Source organism: Ascaphus truei, chromosome 8, assembly GCF_040206685.1.
Source record: "Ascaphus truei isolate aAscTru1 chromosome 8, aAscTru1.hap1, whole genome shotgun sequence".
Taxonomy (NCBI): domain Eukaryota; kingdom Metazoa; phylum Chordata; class Amphibia; order Anura; family Ascaphidae; genus Ascaphus; species Ascaphus truei.
This window is the reverse complement of record NC_134490.1, coordinates 4,935,507-4,952,052: the sequence shown is the minus strand read 5'-3', so window position 1 is coordinate 4,952,052 and position 16,546 is coordinate 4,935,507. Positions and strand designations below refer to the sequence as shown.

The window sequence follows — 16,546 nt, the reverse complement described above, 5'->3', positions numbered from 1 at the left end:
CGACAGGTCAGCACAGAGGCCGGGCTCGCGCTCAGAGGGTATTAACCATGCAGAATTGAGGTAGTAGGATTATCAGAACACACAGCAATTACCAATATAAATACTGAACTGCAAATAATCACCAAACACTTTTATCCTGACTCGCGGCCTACATCACCCTCTGTGAGAAATGAATAAATAAAACATGTACAGCGGCCCATGTACAGCATGGGCTTTTACTGGCACCAGAGACAGAGCGTTGCACCATTTATTTGTACTAATGTTATTCCTAATTCATTACCTAATTTATTCCATCCTGCAATTCCATAAGCTTGTCGAGTTTTATTTTTTTATCTTGTATATCTTAGGTTGGACGTGTGAGGGAATGTCTATATAAGATACAGTTTTTTTTTTTGCCTACTTCATTGGAAAGTGGCGTAACCCCGAGTGCCCGGTGGGCAGCTGCATATCAGAACAGATGTGCTGCTTGTCCCCTTAGTACACAGCTACAGAGAAGGCGCCCATGCACACTATATGCCATCATTGGCTTTCTCTGCCTTGACAAAGACATTAGGACAGGGGGGGGATCTCAACTCCAGTCCTCAAGACCCTCCTACAGGTCAGGTTTTCAGGATATCCCTGCTTAAGCACAGTGGTTCAGTGGAAGGATACACCAATGTTACTATGCACACAAACTGGGAAATTGGAAGCTGTAGGGCAGTGGTGCTGAACCCCCCCCCCCCCTCCAACCAGGTCCTGGTTTTCAGGATATCCCTGCTTCAGCACAGGTGGCTCAATCAGGGCTCTGTCTGTGACTGAGCCTCTGATTGTGCCACCTGTGCTGAAGCTGGGAAATCCTGACCTGTTGTGGGGAGGGGGCGGGCTTGAGGACTGGAGTTGAGCCCCCCCCCCCTGTTGTCGGGACAGCAGGGGGGAAAAATATTCAAATTGGAGTGTTTTCCGTTAGCCTTGAAATAGACACAAGCACCCAGCAGCGAGGCAGTTAAAAAGGAGTCCGATATTTCCAGCTGTTTCTGAGTAACTAAGGTTGTCATGCAAAATAAATACACAAAGCTGAATAAATACGTGATACAGTTCGGAGCAAGCCGCGCTTAATGGAAGGCAGCCTCGCTCATCCTCACGCAGGACCGGCCTTACAGAATCTCATCTCTAAATCAGACTGGTTCTCTCAACCCCTTTCACTGCCAGGGGGCTGCAATGTGTTTGGTCCATATACCCTTGCTACAGCCTGATCTGGAAATTAACCATTCTGCTGCCATGCCCTCAGGTTAACACTTTAAAGGCGTGATTAGAAGGAATACACACTACATCTTCATGGAAAAACAGAGCACCCTTTAAACAGCTTACATCTGCTGAGCCTCACTGCTAACATCGAATGCCCTTTACCCCTTCAAACAGCGAAACTGCTCCCCTGCTGGGTATTATAGTGGGTTAAAGGGCAGAAGGTACAAGGCACCTGGGGAAAGGTGACTCTGCCACCCAAAATATGATCTGACTTGCGCTACGGTGCAGGAAAAATTCTACAGTCATAAAAACAAACATGATCACACACAAAGGGACCTGCAGGGATTTAAATTGTACAACAATCAGCTGCTCTGTCTATAGGTGAAGTGTACAGATACAGCACTTAGCATCACTTTCCAGGGCAGCTTTCATTTCCCTGCAAGAAACCACTATTACTACTACTACAAAAAAAATACAAGTCTCCCGAATAATTAAATGGCGATTAAAATGAGGGACACGGACCTCAAGGAGAAGACAAGAAAAAGCCATTGCTAAATTCACTCAACCCCCCCCCCCCCCCCCCAGCCTCAAAGTCACACGTGCTCCATTGCAGACCTCTGCTCAATGTGCCTTTTGTCTCAGGGCTGGTGTTTCAACATCCCAGTCTTGAACAGAAGAGGGAAGAGAAGAAAAAAAAAAAAAAATAAGGGTCAGCACAAGTCTTCTGTCATTCATAAACCTGAATCAGTCCACAGCTAACACCAGCCCCTCCCCCCCCCCCTACACAAGATTGATGCCACAATAAAAATTCACCATCCCCCTCAAAAAGGGGGCAGCGACAGGCAGGACCTGTCTGTTAACCCCTGCTGACTTCTACAGCAATAACAGCAGGAAGTTGGGATTTTCAGGAGAGAAGCACTGCAAACACCCTGCCCCTACAAAGCTGTAAAATAGAGACTGGGGTTATTTCATGGCTCCCTACGGTAGTCAATAGGTTAACTCTGTTTCGGCAGTGCTTCAGTTGTTTTGTTACTTTTTTTTTTTTAGGGTTTCCGCCCCCTTTCCCCCCCAACAAATATTTCAGATTTCAAAATTCATCATAACAAAAGTTTCAATAAAGGGTTAAAAAATAATAATAATCAAAGTTGCATCTAAATTCAAAAGCGACTGCTCTGATACACTATATTTATTCCTTGAAACTTTTTGCTAGGTGCCTGCTTTGGCATATTTCAAACTTTAGCTAGCTCAAATCAAACGGTTCCTCTGCTGTGGGGGAAGTTCTGCCTTCCACCATGAATATGCTTTGTGTTTTTTGTTTTTTTTAACCATTTAACACGTCTTGTTTGAGAATTGTACATCTGCTGTATGCGGTAACACTCAGGAGATATCCGGGTTTCTCAGAGCAAGGAGGCCTTCTCTGGCAAGCCTGGGATCTCAATAACTTCAGGTGTCCCTGTAACACTCTGGAGGCCTCATCCAATGTTGCAGGCCCATCTGGGGAGCAAAGGGGTGACAGTAGCAGGCAAACGTAGCAATTAACCTCTCCGTTTCCAAGGCAGAGTTCCGGACTAAAACCCAACAGAATGTTGCAGAACAAATCCTGGCACTTTACAAAACCATTCAACCGGATATGCTCTTGCTGGAGATTGTGGTTTTTTTTTTACCCATTTAAAATGTTATAAGCCTGCTGCCTTTGTGGGACTTAGCAGCTGCATCGAGCACTCCAAAATGTCCATTTCATAGCAAAAAGCCTGGATAGGTAGCACCCAAAAAAAACCCCGACCCCTGGTTATTCACGTTCTCTGCTCTCATACCATCTCTTAGGAAACCTCTGAAAGGGCATTTGTTCAGGCTGCCAAGTTAAATCCTCCTTTCTCATGTCAAGGCTTTGAAAAAGCAGTCAAAACACCAGCTACACTGAGGTCTGCTGAACTAAATTGAGAAAAGCAATTCCTTTGGCACTATAGAGCCATTAAGCCGTTTGCAGATTATGAACTGAAGCACAAAAATATACACTATGCCCGGTCAGACAGTAATGCAGTAGGATTCCTCATATACAGATACAATTCATCATACCTACATTTTAACATTTCTTATGCTTGTTTGTGTGATGCTGATAGTAGCAGAAGGCCTGAGCAGGTTGTTTTGACACTACACTTGAAGAAACAAATGCTCTGTACACATTAATTTCATCTGCAAAAAAAACAACAACAAAAAACCTTATCTTGGTCTGTTAAAAAGGTATCGCAGCGGATTTGGTTTTGCAAAACCTTCTTTCCACCCCCTTCCATCATATCAGCTTTATTAATTATTTTGGTGTTTGCAACAAGAGGAAAAGTCACAGCATATGCAAGAGGGGGGCTGAAGATTTGCACACACAAATACAAAACACTGGGAATTAACGCAGACAACTAGTTCTGTTCACCTGTCCTTTATGAAAACTCCATGCAGACCTATGTTTGCAGGTCATGATTGCCTTTACTGCACCAACATGGATGGTCTTGGTAGATATAAAAATTATTATTTTTTCCACATATGTTTAAGAACATCAGCTAAAACACTGCGTGGGTTAGTGCACTAAAGGGTAACCCATCCTTGATACCAAAATACATATATTGTGCAGCTCCAATTCAGCTGATGGAGCTCAGCCTCTCACACAAGCCAAGGGATAACTGGATCAGCAACACATTGCATAGACTTTAAAAACACCAAAAGGGGGCTGGTCCACATTTAATAGGGGAGGCAGGACAAATAATAATCATTTCTTGGCTGCTGGATTTTGGGAGTAGATAGATTTTCCAGTTGTTGGGCAGGACAGGGTTAAGTAAGTTCAAGCAGAGGGTGTAGACAATAAAAAGGGAGTGTTTCCCATGCTTACATCAGTTAACATCAGCTGCTTTTGTAAAACAAAAAGTTAAGACACCATTAAGCAGATTGCTGCTCTTCCGCGTAACTTTCAGCATCTGCTTTTCAGCACTTTCTTTAAATATTGTGTCTTTTGTTAATATTGTGTCTGGATTTATCGCCGTCGCCCTTTTGAGCAGAAAAGCCAATATACACACTTTTCAGAAGAAAAAAAAAAAAAAAAACACATTCCTTGAGAGCTGGAAATGAGCATTTATCTCAGCCAGCTACCTCAATCCTCTTCAGAGGAATCCCTCCCCCTCACAGGGGGGGGGGGGAGTTCTCCTGTGCTAGCTTCCTGCTACAGATGTACAGAGAAGAGGAGAGAGGGGGCTCGACTCTTTTAAACTACCCTCTAAAGAGGGCCCCCTGTTCCTCAATGGCTTTCAAACCCCACTCACCAGGAATTTCACCAGGCAAATTCCCAAAGCTTTTAAAAACCATGCTTGATTTCCCCACTCCTTTCAGGCGAACCAGACCTGGGGCTCAGGGCTCGAATTATTCATTTGTAGCGACAACCCCATATGCAGGAGCATTACAGGAAAAACAAACATGGCATAAACAAGGAGGACAGAGAGCTCTTGGCCTGGGAAGCTTACAATATAAGAGGGGTCTGCCAGTGATGTATTCAATGTCCTGCTAACACACTCCCTACACTGAACAGCACAGGGACCCCTAATTTAAAAAAAAAAAACAGCCAGGCTACACTGTTTAACCCATTAAGCGCTGAAGGGGGCCTTTAATTAAAAAGCATTCAACTGCAGGACACTGATGTGTTAATACTCCATTACTGAATAGCTATGACCATGTATGCAGCCCTTTTCAGGGAAAGCAGAGATACACAATGGAGAATTAATTTTTGTACCAAAGAGCTAACAATCGCCTTGTACAGATCACACACTTTTTGCTGGCTGCAGTGAGTCGTGCACCTTAAGAGACGGGGTAAAACAACCCCCTGCAATGTACAGAATAAAAGCTGCCCCTACATGCCAAGCTAGGTTATCATAGCCAACAAAATAAATAACTTTGCATTGAAACTTGTGACAGAAATCAAATGCAGCAGAACAATCATACAGCAAAGGCAAGCAGATCCAGCAGTGACCTTATCCCAAATAATCCCATACTACATGCTTCTCCCTCACTGCCTCTTCCTACAATCACAACATACAAGGAAGAATTCATTCCCTGCCAAGCTCTCCAACAGGGGAAGAAAAAAAAACCTGTCCTCACCTCCAATACAGAGACCCCCCAAAACCTGTCCTCACCTCCAATACAGAGACCCCCCAAAACCTGTCCTCACCTCCAATACAGAGACCTCACAAAACCTGTCCTCACCTCCAATACAGAGACCCCCCAAATCCTGTCCTCACCTCCAATACAGAGACCCCCCAAAACCTGCCCTCACCTCCAATACAGAGACCTCCCAAAACCTGTCCTCACCTCCAATACAGAAACCCCCCAAATCCTGTCCTCACCTCCAATACAGAGACCCCCCAAAACCTGCCCTCACCTCCAATACAGAGACCTCCCAAAACCTGTCCTCACCTCCAATACAGAGACCCCCCAAATCCTGTCCTCACCTCCAATACAGAGACCCCCCCCCCCAAAAAAAAACGTGTCCTTACAAAAAAACAAAACACAACACAACATCCCCCCTTTTCTTCACCCCCCCCCCCCAGCAATCTCCCCTTCACCCCATTGTTTGCAAGCCTCTCAGTGACGGCAGGAAGCCTCAGACAGACACACACACAGAGAGAGAGAGGTGTGGAAGAGATATGAAACTTACCAGCTGAATGCCAGGCAGCAGGGGAGGCTCAGCACATGAACACAATCCTGGGTTCTGGTTAGGGTTTCAGCCTTGCACTGCTCACCCACCTCTATTTCTCCCTCTTCCCGTCCCCTTATTTTTTTTTTTTTAGCCCACAGACAGTGAAAAGGAGCTGAGTGTTAGTGGGTGAGTAAGTGAATCAACTAGCAGAGAGCACAGTAAGTTGAAGTGTCACATTACATTGCCTATTCTATTACCAAAGGGCCATGCTTACTGGCGGGGAGGAAAACCTGTCCCAGATCTCTCTCTGGGTGGAGCCGAGTGCTGGAGAAATGCCTGCTCCTCTCCCTGAGAGGAGGGGTGGGCAGGAGAAGGAGGAAACATGCTGGCAATTCACAAGTGTAAACAAAGAAAGGATTTGCATTTCTTCTTGGGGGGGGGGGGAGAGATTTTGCTCTTATAATCAGGGGGTAGTTAAAATAAACTTAGTCTGGCCATTTAACAAAGATACTCCCCCCTCCCCTCCCCCAGTTACAAAGTATCTTCATGTGCAGTCTGCTTCATATATTAGGAAGTAGGTATCAGAGTGATGAATGGTATATAAGAGAAATAGAGCACGCATGTCTTTCAGCTGCTGGTTTGGCATCTTAAGTACCATTTTATATTCAGTTGTCAACAATATAAATAAAACAAAGTGACTGACGAAATGTCTACAACAATTGTTACACAATGACAAAGAAGGTTTAGGCATTATACAAAAAATATCAGATTTATCGCTTTAGTAATATTAACCGTTTAGTGCCATAAACTGGGGACACATTGCTATGGAACTGATGCCAGCCTCTTTGGCACAGATGAGGCTCAGGTATCAGTGACAAAAAAAATATATATATATATATATATATCCTCATCTGCCTGTTGGAGATTAGCCTCATAGCACCCCAGGGGTGGCTGCATGCATGCCTCTGAGATGTAATACTACAGGACTTTAGAATGTAAACATGCTATATACTGGCCATTATTAATTATATTACATATTTATCATATTCATGTGTCATTGTATTTCATAATTAATTGTGCAGTGTAATATATTGGTGTCTTATAAATAAGCAAATATATATTAATTATGAAATACAATGACACATTAATATGATAAATATGTAATATAATTAATAATGCCCAGTATTTATATAGCATGTTTTACATTCCAATGTCATGTATTACTTCTCAGAGGCATGCATGCAGCCACCTCTAGGGTGCTATGAGACTAATCTCCAACCGGCACAGGGAAGAGCAGACAAGTGTTATGATTGAAGGAGGTGTGGGGTCTGATGATCAAGCTAATGGTCTCGGGTACACACGCGCTTATTGATATGTCAAGCTTGTGCAACACACACACAGACACACTTTTCCAGGTTTCTCAAAAAAACTGCCATGGATTTCCACCACATTAATTTTGTTACGATACAACTGGTGCTGTGTTATTGGCACCATTCGAAACTGTGCTAAATAACCCTAAATAACCCCTATACCCATGTGGAGTTAGGGAAATAGTACGTTGTCCCTTCTTTTGCTTTGGTTTTTCTATTAATAAAAGCCACGCCCTGGAGATTGTCCTGCAGGATTCCATCCCAGAGTTGGCTGCATGATTGCCTGAGTTGTAAAGGGCTTTGGGATTGAAAGCTAATGTCCTAACACAATATACTACTATCATTACCCAATATGAATAACATAAATTTAGCTGCATTAGTCAATTTGTAACAGTCCAAAATTAATGAGCACTTCTGGATTAGGTGATACCTTTTTTTATTTAGACAAGCAATATTTTAGGACAAGTTTGAGAGTCCTTAGAACTCTCAAACGCTTATCTTAAATATCAATAGTTAGTCCAAATAAAAAAAGTATCACTTAATACCTAAGTACTCATATAGGTACCCAGAGAATGCCAAGTAAGCAGAGGCACTAGGAGATAGAGCTTCCTGAAATGTGTTATTGATATATAATTGCACGGTGTGTGTTGTCATCAAATCGCAGACTAGAGGCACAACAGTTGAGTCAACTGACAAATTAAAGTGGTTCTTTTACAAAATGTATCCTGGCATTAATACTAGTGGGGGGGGGGGGGGGGGGAGTACAGTACCAAATTTATCAATGGAAAAAAACGAATTAAAAGTTTTTTTTCTCATATACAGTTATAATTATAATTTTGGTTGGAACACAGTATCAGCCTTCAAGATTCCTATGGAAATTAATTCATTATAGACCCCGTATGGCTTTAAGTTGCAGCGCAATCTCTCACCCGCTCCCCCCTAACAAAAAAGAAACAAGTTTTAAAGAAACACAATAGTGCATTTTTTTCTACACTTCCTTATAACTCATATTATACACATTTAAGTAACAGTAAGCTTTGCCAGTGCTTCCCATGGCAGCCATTTTTTACACTTCCAGGCATAATAGCAGTGGATAGTTGGAAGGTGTTGGAGCCTAAGGGGGGGGAAGTATCAGAGATATACACCTTTTACCCTTCCTCTGCCAGAGGGGCCAGCAACACATCGCAACGCAGCAAACTGCAGGTTCCTCTGGCTGTGGAAGAGTTAAAAGGAGACTTTTTCTCTATAAGCAACAATGACCCTCTAAAGGGCTTTGTTACTGGTCCTATAAAATACCGCTATGTAAAACTTAAACACTTATCGTAGCTCGGTAAATAAAACACAGCATCTTTATATAAGAAATAGTCCCATGAGTGGACTTTCTATATGGTAAAAATTGCCAGAATAAATAAAAAATATCTTTTTTTGTGTGTGTGCCCTTTAGGGGGAATTGAGCAAAGACTTTTATAGGAGAAGCTTCTTTACTTTAAGCATCTCCCAGTAAATGGGCCTTATTCTATATACCCTGAAGCAGCCGCCCGGACGCTTTGCAAATCCCCACGTCGGCACCGACACACTTTATATTATAAGGGCCCAAGCGTCCCAGAGTCTCAACACTGGATCTCCCACTTCAAAGGACACTTTATTTCCCTCCCGTCTGCATTAAAACAAGGTGTGTGTGTGTGTGTGTGTGTGTGTGTGTGTGTGTGTGTGTGTGTGTGTGTGTGTGTGTGTGTGTGTGTGTATATATATATATATATATATATATATATAACATTGCACTACTCCAAGCAGGACAGGGGCACTGACATCTTATGTAGGTATAGCGAGCTTCACTAGATTGCATAACCCCTTGGCTGCAGAAGAGGCCTGCAACATATTACCTCTGGCAGCCAATGTTAACCTTTTAATTTCCTTACAGGTCACTCCGGCACTAGTAGGTGCTTTAATGCCAAAACATTGCACACCCCCTATGCAAACATGTACAGCATACCCCAGCCCCCTCCCCACCTCGTCTTACCAGCCTAGGGACTTGCAAACAGCTCCCCATCTCCTCTTCCTGGGAGGAGAAGCGAGGAATAAGCATCCAGCAAAAAAAAAAAAAAAAAAAAAATCAATATTTGATGAGGATTTGCCAGAGGAACCCAGCTCTGTGCATGCTGCCTCCAAAGGGGGGGCTGTCAGATGAGGCAATTAGGAAAAGCAATTAAAAACAAACATGAAATAAATAATAAGAGGGGAATGTTGCTCACAGCCAGGCGGCTGCATCTCCCTCCAATAAGGGGTCTCTGGAAAGCAGGTTTTATATGTATTATTAAAAGCTTCAAGGTGCTGGGGATGCACTAAAAACATAATATTAAACAGTTTGTGGCGCTGCTAAAAAAAAACAAACAAATGCCACAGCTGCATTGAAAACATGCAGGCAAGAGGGCCGCAGCTGCACAGAAAATACATAAACAGTGTGCAACGTTTGCAGGAGAAAAGTAATGCAGCTGTCGCATTAAAAAACATATGTAAGCTGCAGCAGCTGCATTTAAAAGAAGTACATTCAGTGCATCAGATGCACGAAACACAAAGGGAAGGCTTGCATCTGATATATAGTTTAATGTGCATTGTAAATAAACATACAAAGCTTTGCACGTGCATTTTATATTACTTTAGACAGGAGTTGCACTTGTATTTAAAATAAAATATTGAAATGTTTTGGGTGCATTTAAATTAAACATTGCTATACTTACATGTAGAACACACACACACACACACACACACACACACACACACACACACACACACACACACACACACACACACACACACACACACACACACACACACACACACACACACACACACACACACACACACACACACACACACACACACACACACACACACACACACACACACACACACACACACACACACACACACACACACCAGTTTTGGCGGGAAGACTCCAGTCCGGGTTTTCCGGGCAGCCCGGTGTCAGCCGGAGAGCTCGGAATAACAAAGGCGAGTTACAGAGCAGCGCCAGGCTGAGGGGGGCGGGGCCGAGTGACGTCAGGGAACAATGCCTGCCTGCCGGAGCGCGCATGCGCAGGCACAAGCTGCATATGTATAGGTAGAGCTAGCTATGTGTGAAGGGTCTATATAATATAAAGACCATATATGGATGGTCTCTATAATATATATTTCATGCATTAATGTACCTAATACATTTATACATAAATTCAAAATGTGTCTCATATATATATATATATATATATATATATATATATATATATATATATATATATATATATATATATATATATATATATATATATATATATATATATATATATATATATATATATATATATATATATATATATATATATATATATATATATATTTTTTTTTTTTTATTTTGCGGGGTATTGTGCCATTAAACCCATTGACATGAGTGCACTGCACTTTAAAATATATATATAAAAAAAAACAGGGACAGGGGCCCTGGGAAAGGTCCCCCAGAATAGGTCCCCCTGGGAAAGGGAGCCTGGGATAGGTCCCCCAGGTAAAGGTCCCCAGGAATAGGTCCCCCTGGAAAAGGGCCCCCCTGGAAAAGGTTCCCCCTGGGAAAGCCCCCCCTGGGAAAGGTCCCCCTGGGAAAGGTCCCCCTGGGATAGGTCCCCCTGGGAAAGGTCCCCCTGGGATAGGTCCCCTGGGAAAGGTCCCCCAGGATAGGTCCCCCTGGGAAAGGTCCCCCTTGGAAAGGGAGCCTGGGATAGGTCCCCCTGGGAAAGGTCCCCTGGGATAAGTCCCACTGGGAAAGGTCACCCAGGATAGGTCCCCCTGGGAAAGATTCCCCAGGATAGGTCCCCCTGGGAAAGGTCCCCTGGGAAAGGGTCTCCCTGGGAAAGGTCCCCAGAGATAGGTCCCCCTGGGATAGGTCCCCCTGGGAAAGGTCCCCTGGGAAAGGGTCCCTCTGGAAATGGTTCCCCTGGGAAAGGCCCCCCTGGGAAAGGTCCCCTGGGAAAGATCCCCCTGGGAAAGGGTCTCCCTGGGAAAGGCCCCCCGGGGAAAGGTCCCCAGGGATAGGTCCCCATGGGAAAGGTCCCCCTGGGAAAGGTCCCCCAGGATAGGCCCCCCTGGGAAAGGTTCCCCCTGGGAAAGGTCCCCTGGGAAAGGTTCCCCCTGGGAAAGATCCCCCTGGAAAAGGGAGTCTGGGAAAGATCCCCCTGGGAAAGGGTCCCCCTTGGAAAGGGAGCCTAGAAAAGATCCCCCTGGGAAAGGGTCCCCCTGGGAAACATTCCCCTGGGAAAGGGTCCACCAGGGAAAGGGAGCCTGGGAAAGATCCCCCTGGGAAACGGAGCCTGGGAAAGGGACCCCTGGGAAAGATCCCCAGGGAAAGGGTCCCCATGGGAAAGGGACCCTGGGAAAGGGACCCTGGGAAAGGTCCCACAGGATAGGTCCCCGGAAAAGAACCCCAGGGAAAGGGTCCCCCTGGGAAATGGAGCCTGGGAAAGGGTCCCCATGGGAAAGGGAGCCAGGGAAAGGTACCCCTGGGAAAGGGAGCCTAAGAAAGGGACCCTGGGAAAGGTCCCCCTGGGAAAGGGAGCCTAAGAAAGGGACCCTGGGAAAGGGACCCTGGGAAAGGTCCCCCAGGATAGGTCCCCCTGGGAAACGGAGCTTGGGAAAGGCCCCCCTGGGAAAGATCCCCCTGGGAAAGGGTCCCCCTGGGAAAGGGACCCTGGGAAAGGTCCCACAGGATAGGTCCCCTGGGAAAAGATCCCCAGGGAAAGGGTCCCCCTGGGAAATGGAGCCTGGGAAAGGGTCCCCCTGGTAAAGGGACCCTGGGAAAGGCCCCGCTGGGAAAGGGAGCCTAAGAAAGGGACCCTGGGAAAGGCCCCCTTGGGAAAGGGAGCCTAAGAAAGGGACCCTGGGAAAGGGACCCTGGGAAAGGTCCCCCAGGATAGGTCCCCCTGGGAAACGGAGCCTGGGAAAGGTCCCCTGGAAAAGGTCCCCCTGGGAAAGGGTCCCCATGGGAAAGGGACCCTGGGAAAGGGTCCCCCTTGGGAAAGGGACCCTGGGAAAGGTTCCCCCTGGGAAAGGTCCCCTGGAAAAGGTCCCCTGGGAAGGTCCCCTGGGAAATGTCCCCAGGGAAAGGGGCCCCTGGGAAAGGTCCCCCATGGAAAAGTCCCCTGGGAAAGGTCTCCCTGGTAAATGGACCCTGGGAAAGGTCCCCAGGGAAAAGGGCCCCTGGGAAAGGTCCCCCATGGAAAAGTCCCCTGGGAAAGGTCTCCCTGGTAAAGGGATCCTGGGAAAGGTCCCCAGGGAAAGGGGCCCCTGGGAAAGGTCCCACAGGATAGGTCCCCTGGGAAAAGATCCCCATGGAAAGGGTCCCCCTGGGAAAGGCCCCCCCCCGGGGAAATGGAGCCTGGGAAAGGACCCCCAGGATAGGTCCCCCTGGGAAATGGAGCCTGGGAAAGGCCCAACTGGGAAAGATCCCCCTGGGAAAGGTCCCCTGGAAAAGGTCCCCCTGGGAAAGGTCCCCCTGGGAAAGGTCCCCTGGGAAATGTCCCCCATGGAAAAGTCCCTTGAGAAAGGTCCCACTGGGGAAGGTCCCCCTGGAAAAGGTCCCCCTGGGAAAGGTCCCCTGGGAAATGTCCCCAGGGAAAGGGGCCCCTGGGAAAGATCTCCCAGGGAAAGGGACCCCTGGGAAAGGTCTCCCTGGGAAAGGTCCCCTGGGAAATGTCCCCAGGGAAAGGGGCCCCTGGGAAAGGTCTCCCTGGGAAAGGAGCCCATGGGAAAGGTCCCCAGAGAAAGGTCTCCTTGGGAAAGGGGCTATTGGGAAAGGGACCCAGGGAAAGGGACCCAGGGAAAGGTCCCCAGGGAAAGGGACCCAGGGAAAGGGACCAGGGAAAGGGACCCAGGGAAAGGTCCCCAGGGAAAGGGACCAGGGAAAGGGACCCAGGGAAAGGGACCAGGGAAAGGGATCCAGAGAAAGGCACCAGGGAAAGGTCACCATGGAAAGGTCCCCAGGGAAAGGGACCCAGGGAAAGGTCCCCAGGAAAAGGGACCCAGGGAAAGGTCCCCAGGGAAAGGACTGAGGGAAAGGTCCCCAGGGAAAGGCCCCAGGGAAAGAGACACAGGGAAAGGGACCAGGGAAAGGTCCCCAGGGAAAGGACCCAGGGAAATGTCCCCAGGGAAAGGTCCCCAGGGAAAGGGACCCAGGGAAAGGGACCAGGGAAAGGGACCCAGGGAAAGGGACCAGGGAAAGGGACCCAGGGAAAGGTCCCCAGGGAAAGGGACCCAGGGAAAGGGACCCAGGGAAAGGGACCCAGGGAAAGGTCCCCAGGGAAAGGGACCCAGGGAATGGGACCCAGGGAAGGGGACCCAGGGAAAGGTCCCCAGGGAAAGGGACCCAGGGAAATGTCCCCAGTGAAAGGCACCAGGGAAAGGTCCCCAGGGAAAGGTCCCCAGGGAAAGGGACCCAGGGAAAGGTCCCCAGGGAAAGGGACCCAGGGAAAGGTCCCCAGGGAAAGGACCCAGGGAAAGGGCCCCAGGGAAAGGGACACAGGGAAAGGGACCCAGGGAAAGGTCCCCAGCGAAAGGTCCCCAGGGAATGGTCCCCAGGGAAAGGTCCCCAGGGAAAGGACCCAGGGAAAGGTCCCTAGGGAAAGGGACCCAAGGAAAGGTCCCCAGGGAAAGGGACCCAGGGAAGGGTCCACAGGGAAAGGTCCACAGGGAAAGGGACCAGGGAAAGGGGCCCTCGCTCTGCACAGCTTCTAGTAGCCTTGTGCTGTTCGGAGTTCTGTGCCTGGCTCTCTTCTCTGTTCCAGTTCATGTTCCTGATTCGGCTCGTCTGCGTACCCTCTCTGGATTTGGACCCCGGTTTCCCTCTGACAACGTGTACCTCTCTGACCCCTGGACTTGGCTACGGACTAGACTTCGCTGTTCGCTCCTTCCCTTTACCCACGGCTTACGGACTCACTACTCGGACCTCTGGCGCCCTGGACTCAGCAAGTACCTAACCATCCTTCTCTCACCAGACCCGGCAACGCACCCTACCACATTCCGGGCACGCCCTCACTGCTGTGGGTGTGTGGTATACTCCCTTCCCACCTCAGTACTGGGGACTGGTCTGGTCTGCGGGCAGTACAGCGTTACATTATGCAGAGTCCCCTGTGGTGGCCCAGGCGGTGACCACGGAGCACTGTCAGAACGTGAGCAACCAAGTAACAGCCGTGGCGCAGCACTTTCCAATCTCTCCAGGAAGCCCGGGCGAGGATCCCACCTGTCCTGGAAGGCGCGTCCGCCTCGGAACCACGTATTCCTGCGCCTAACCGATCCGCTGGAGATCCGCTCACTTGCCGAGGATTCCTGAACCAGTGCGACATCCAATTCGAGTTGTCCCCGTCTCGTTTTCCAACGGACCGCTCCAAGGTAGCCTACATCTACGCCCTTCTGACTGGTAATGCACTTGCTTGGGCTTCACCTATCTGGGAACTCAGACCTGAAATTACCCAAGACTTTCCTAGGTTCCGGCGGGAATTTCAACAGGTCTTCGACACTCCGGCCTGTAAGGAGACCGCTGCATCCTCCTTGTTCCATCAGGACTTCGCAGTCAAGAATCAGATTCCTTTGATCAAGAAGAGGGTACCCATAGGGCTCGAGGCCATAGACGGATGACCCCTACAACCGACTTTCATCTCCTTGGAGACTCCCCTTCTCACACTTTGACCACGGATGGTAACACGGAACAAATCTCCTTTGACATCTTCCACTCCCCCACGGCCCAGGTCATCCTGGGATTGCCTTGGCTCCAGCTATACAATCCACGTATTGACTGGACGGACCGTTTGCCCATTCAGTGGACTTCCTCCTTGAAGGTTCCTGAGGAGCCTTCCGTAACTACTCTCGCGGGTCTTGAAACTTCCGTTCCGTCTCTCTCTACACTCCCCGAAGTATACCTCGATTTCAGGGATATCTTTAATAAAACTCAGTCCGAAGTACTTCCGCCACATCGCTCGTTTGACTGTCCCATTGAGCTGATCCCTGGAGCCACTCTTCCTAAATCTAAATCCTACCCACTCTCCTTGCCTGAGACCAAAGCTATGTCTTCGTACATTCAAGAGAATCTCAAAAAGGGATTCATCCGGACCTCTACCTCCTCGGCCGGGGCCGGATTCTTTTTTGTTAAAAAGAAGGATGGTTCTTTTAGACCCTGCATTGACTACCGAGGCCTCAACAAAATCACAATTAAGAACCGGTATCCTCTTCCACTTATCTTGGAACTTTTCGACAGGCTACAGGGGGCCACCATATTTTCCAAACTCGACCTCAGGGGGGTGTACAATCTGATTCGTATCCGGGAGCGCGACGAGTGGAAGACCGCTTTCAACACGCGCAGCGATCATTTTGAATACTTTGTGATGCCTTTTGGCCTCTGTAACGCCCCGGCCGTATTCCAAGAGTTCATGAATGAGATCTTTCGGGACGTTGTGAATATCTTCGTTATTGTATATCTGGACGACAATCTTATCTTCTCCAGGAACCTGGAAGAACATATCCGCCACACCCGGGTGGTCCTTTCTCGCCTCCGCGCCAACATGGTCTGTGCTAAGATGGAGAAGTGCCTTTTTCACCAACCTACCACAGCCTTCCTTGGCTACATTATTTCCGATAAGGGGTTCACCATGGATCTGGAAAAACTGAAGGCAGTCCTGGATTGGCCACAACCTAACTCCCTGAAAGCTATCCAACGTTTTCTCGGGTTTGCGAATTATTACCGGAAGTTCATCCGTAATTTTTCTACTTCAGTCGCACCCATTACTGCCCTTACTAAGAAAGGGGCCGATCCTTCCGCGTGGTCCCCTGAAGCTACTAAGGCCTTTGAGGCCCTCAAAAAGGCTTTCGTTTCTGCTCCTATTCTTTGCCACCCGGACACTTCCCTCCCATTCACTCGCGAGGTCGACGCCTCTGATACCGAAGCCGGCTCAGCACTGTCACAAAGGTTCACCCCCCAAGACAAGCTCTATCCCTGTGGCTTCTTTTCGAAGAAATTTTCCCCGGCCGAGAGAAATTATGACGTCGGTAATAGGGAGCTCTTGGTGATTAAGTTAGCCCTACAAGAATGGAGGCACCTCCTTGAAGGCACGAGAGAAACGGTAGCCATACTCACTGACCATAAAAATTTGTTATATATCGAGGGGGCCCGCCGTCTGGGGTCTTGTCAAGCTCGCTGGGCGTTATTTTTCTCTCGCTTCAATTACACTATCTCGTACATTCCAGGCAC

The 16,546-nt window shown here is 47.9% G+C and overlaps 1 protein-coding gene across 8 annotated transcripts in view; it reads right to left on the bottom strand.

Annotated features, from left to right (window-relative positions):
• The window catches only part of ZMIZ1 (zinc finger MIZ-type containing 1), a 277,132-nt gene extending 267,784 nt beyond the window's left edge, over positions 1–9,348 (bottom strand). For 5 of the 8 annotated variants that reach the window (XM_075610366.1, XM_075610369.1, XM_075610372.1 and 2 more), the window contains exon 1: positions 5,915–6,209. The gene's annotated coding sequence lies outside the window, so the exon portion shown is untranslated. Of the gene's footprint in view, positions 1–5,914; positions 6,210–9,286 lie in introns of those variants that run through there. The other 3 variants (XM_075610367.1, XM_075610373.1, XM_075610374.1) reach the window with 3 other exon arrangements.
• Between the last annotated feature and the right edge of the window lie 7,198 nt (positions 9,349–16,546).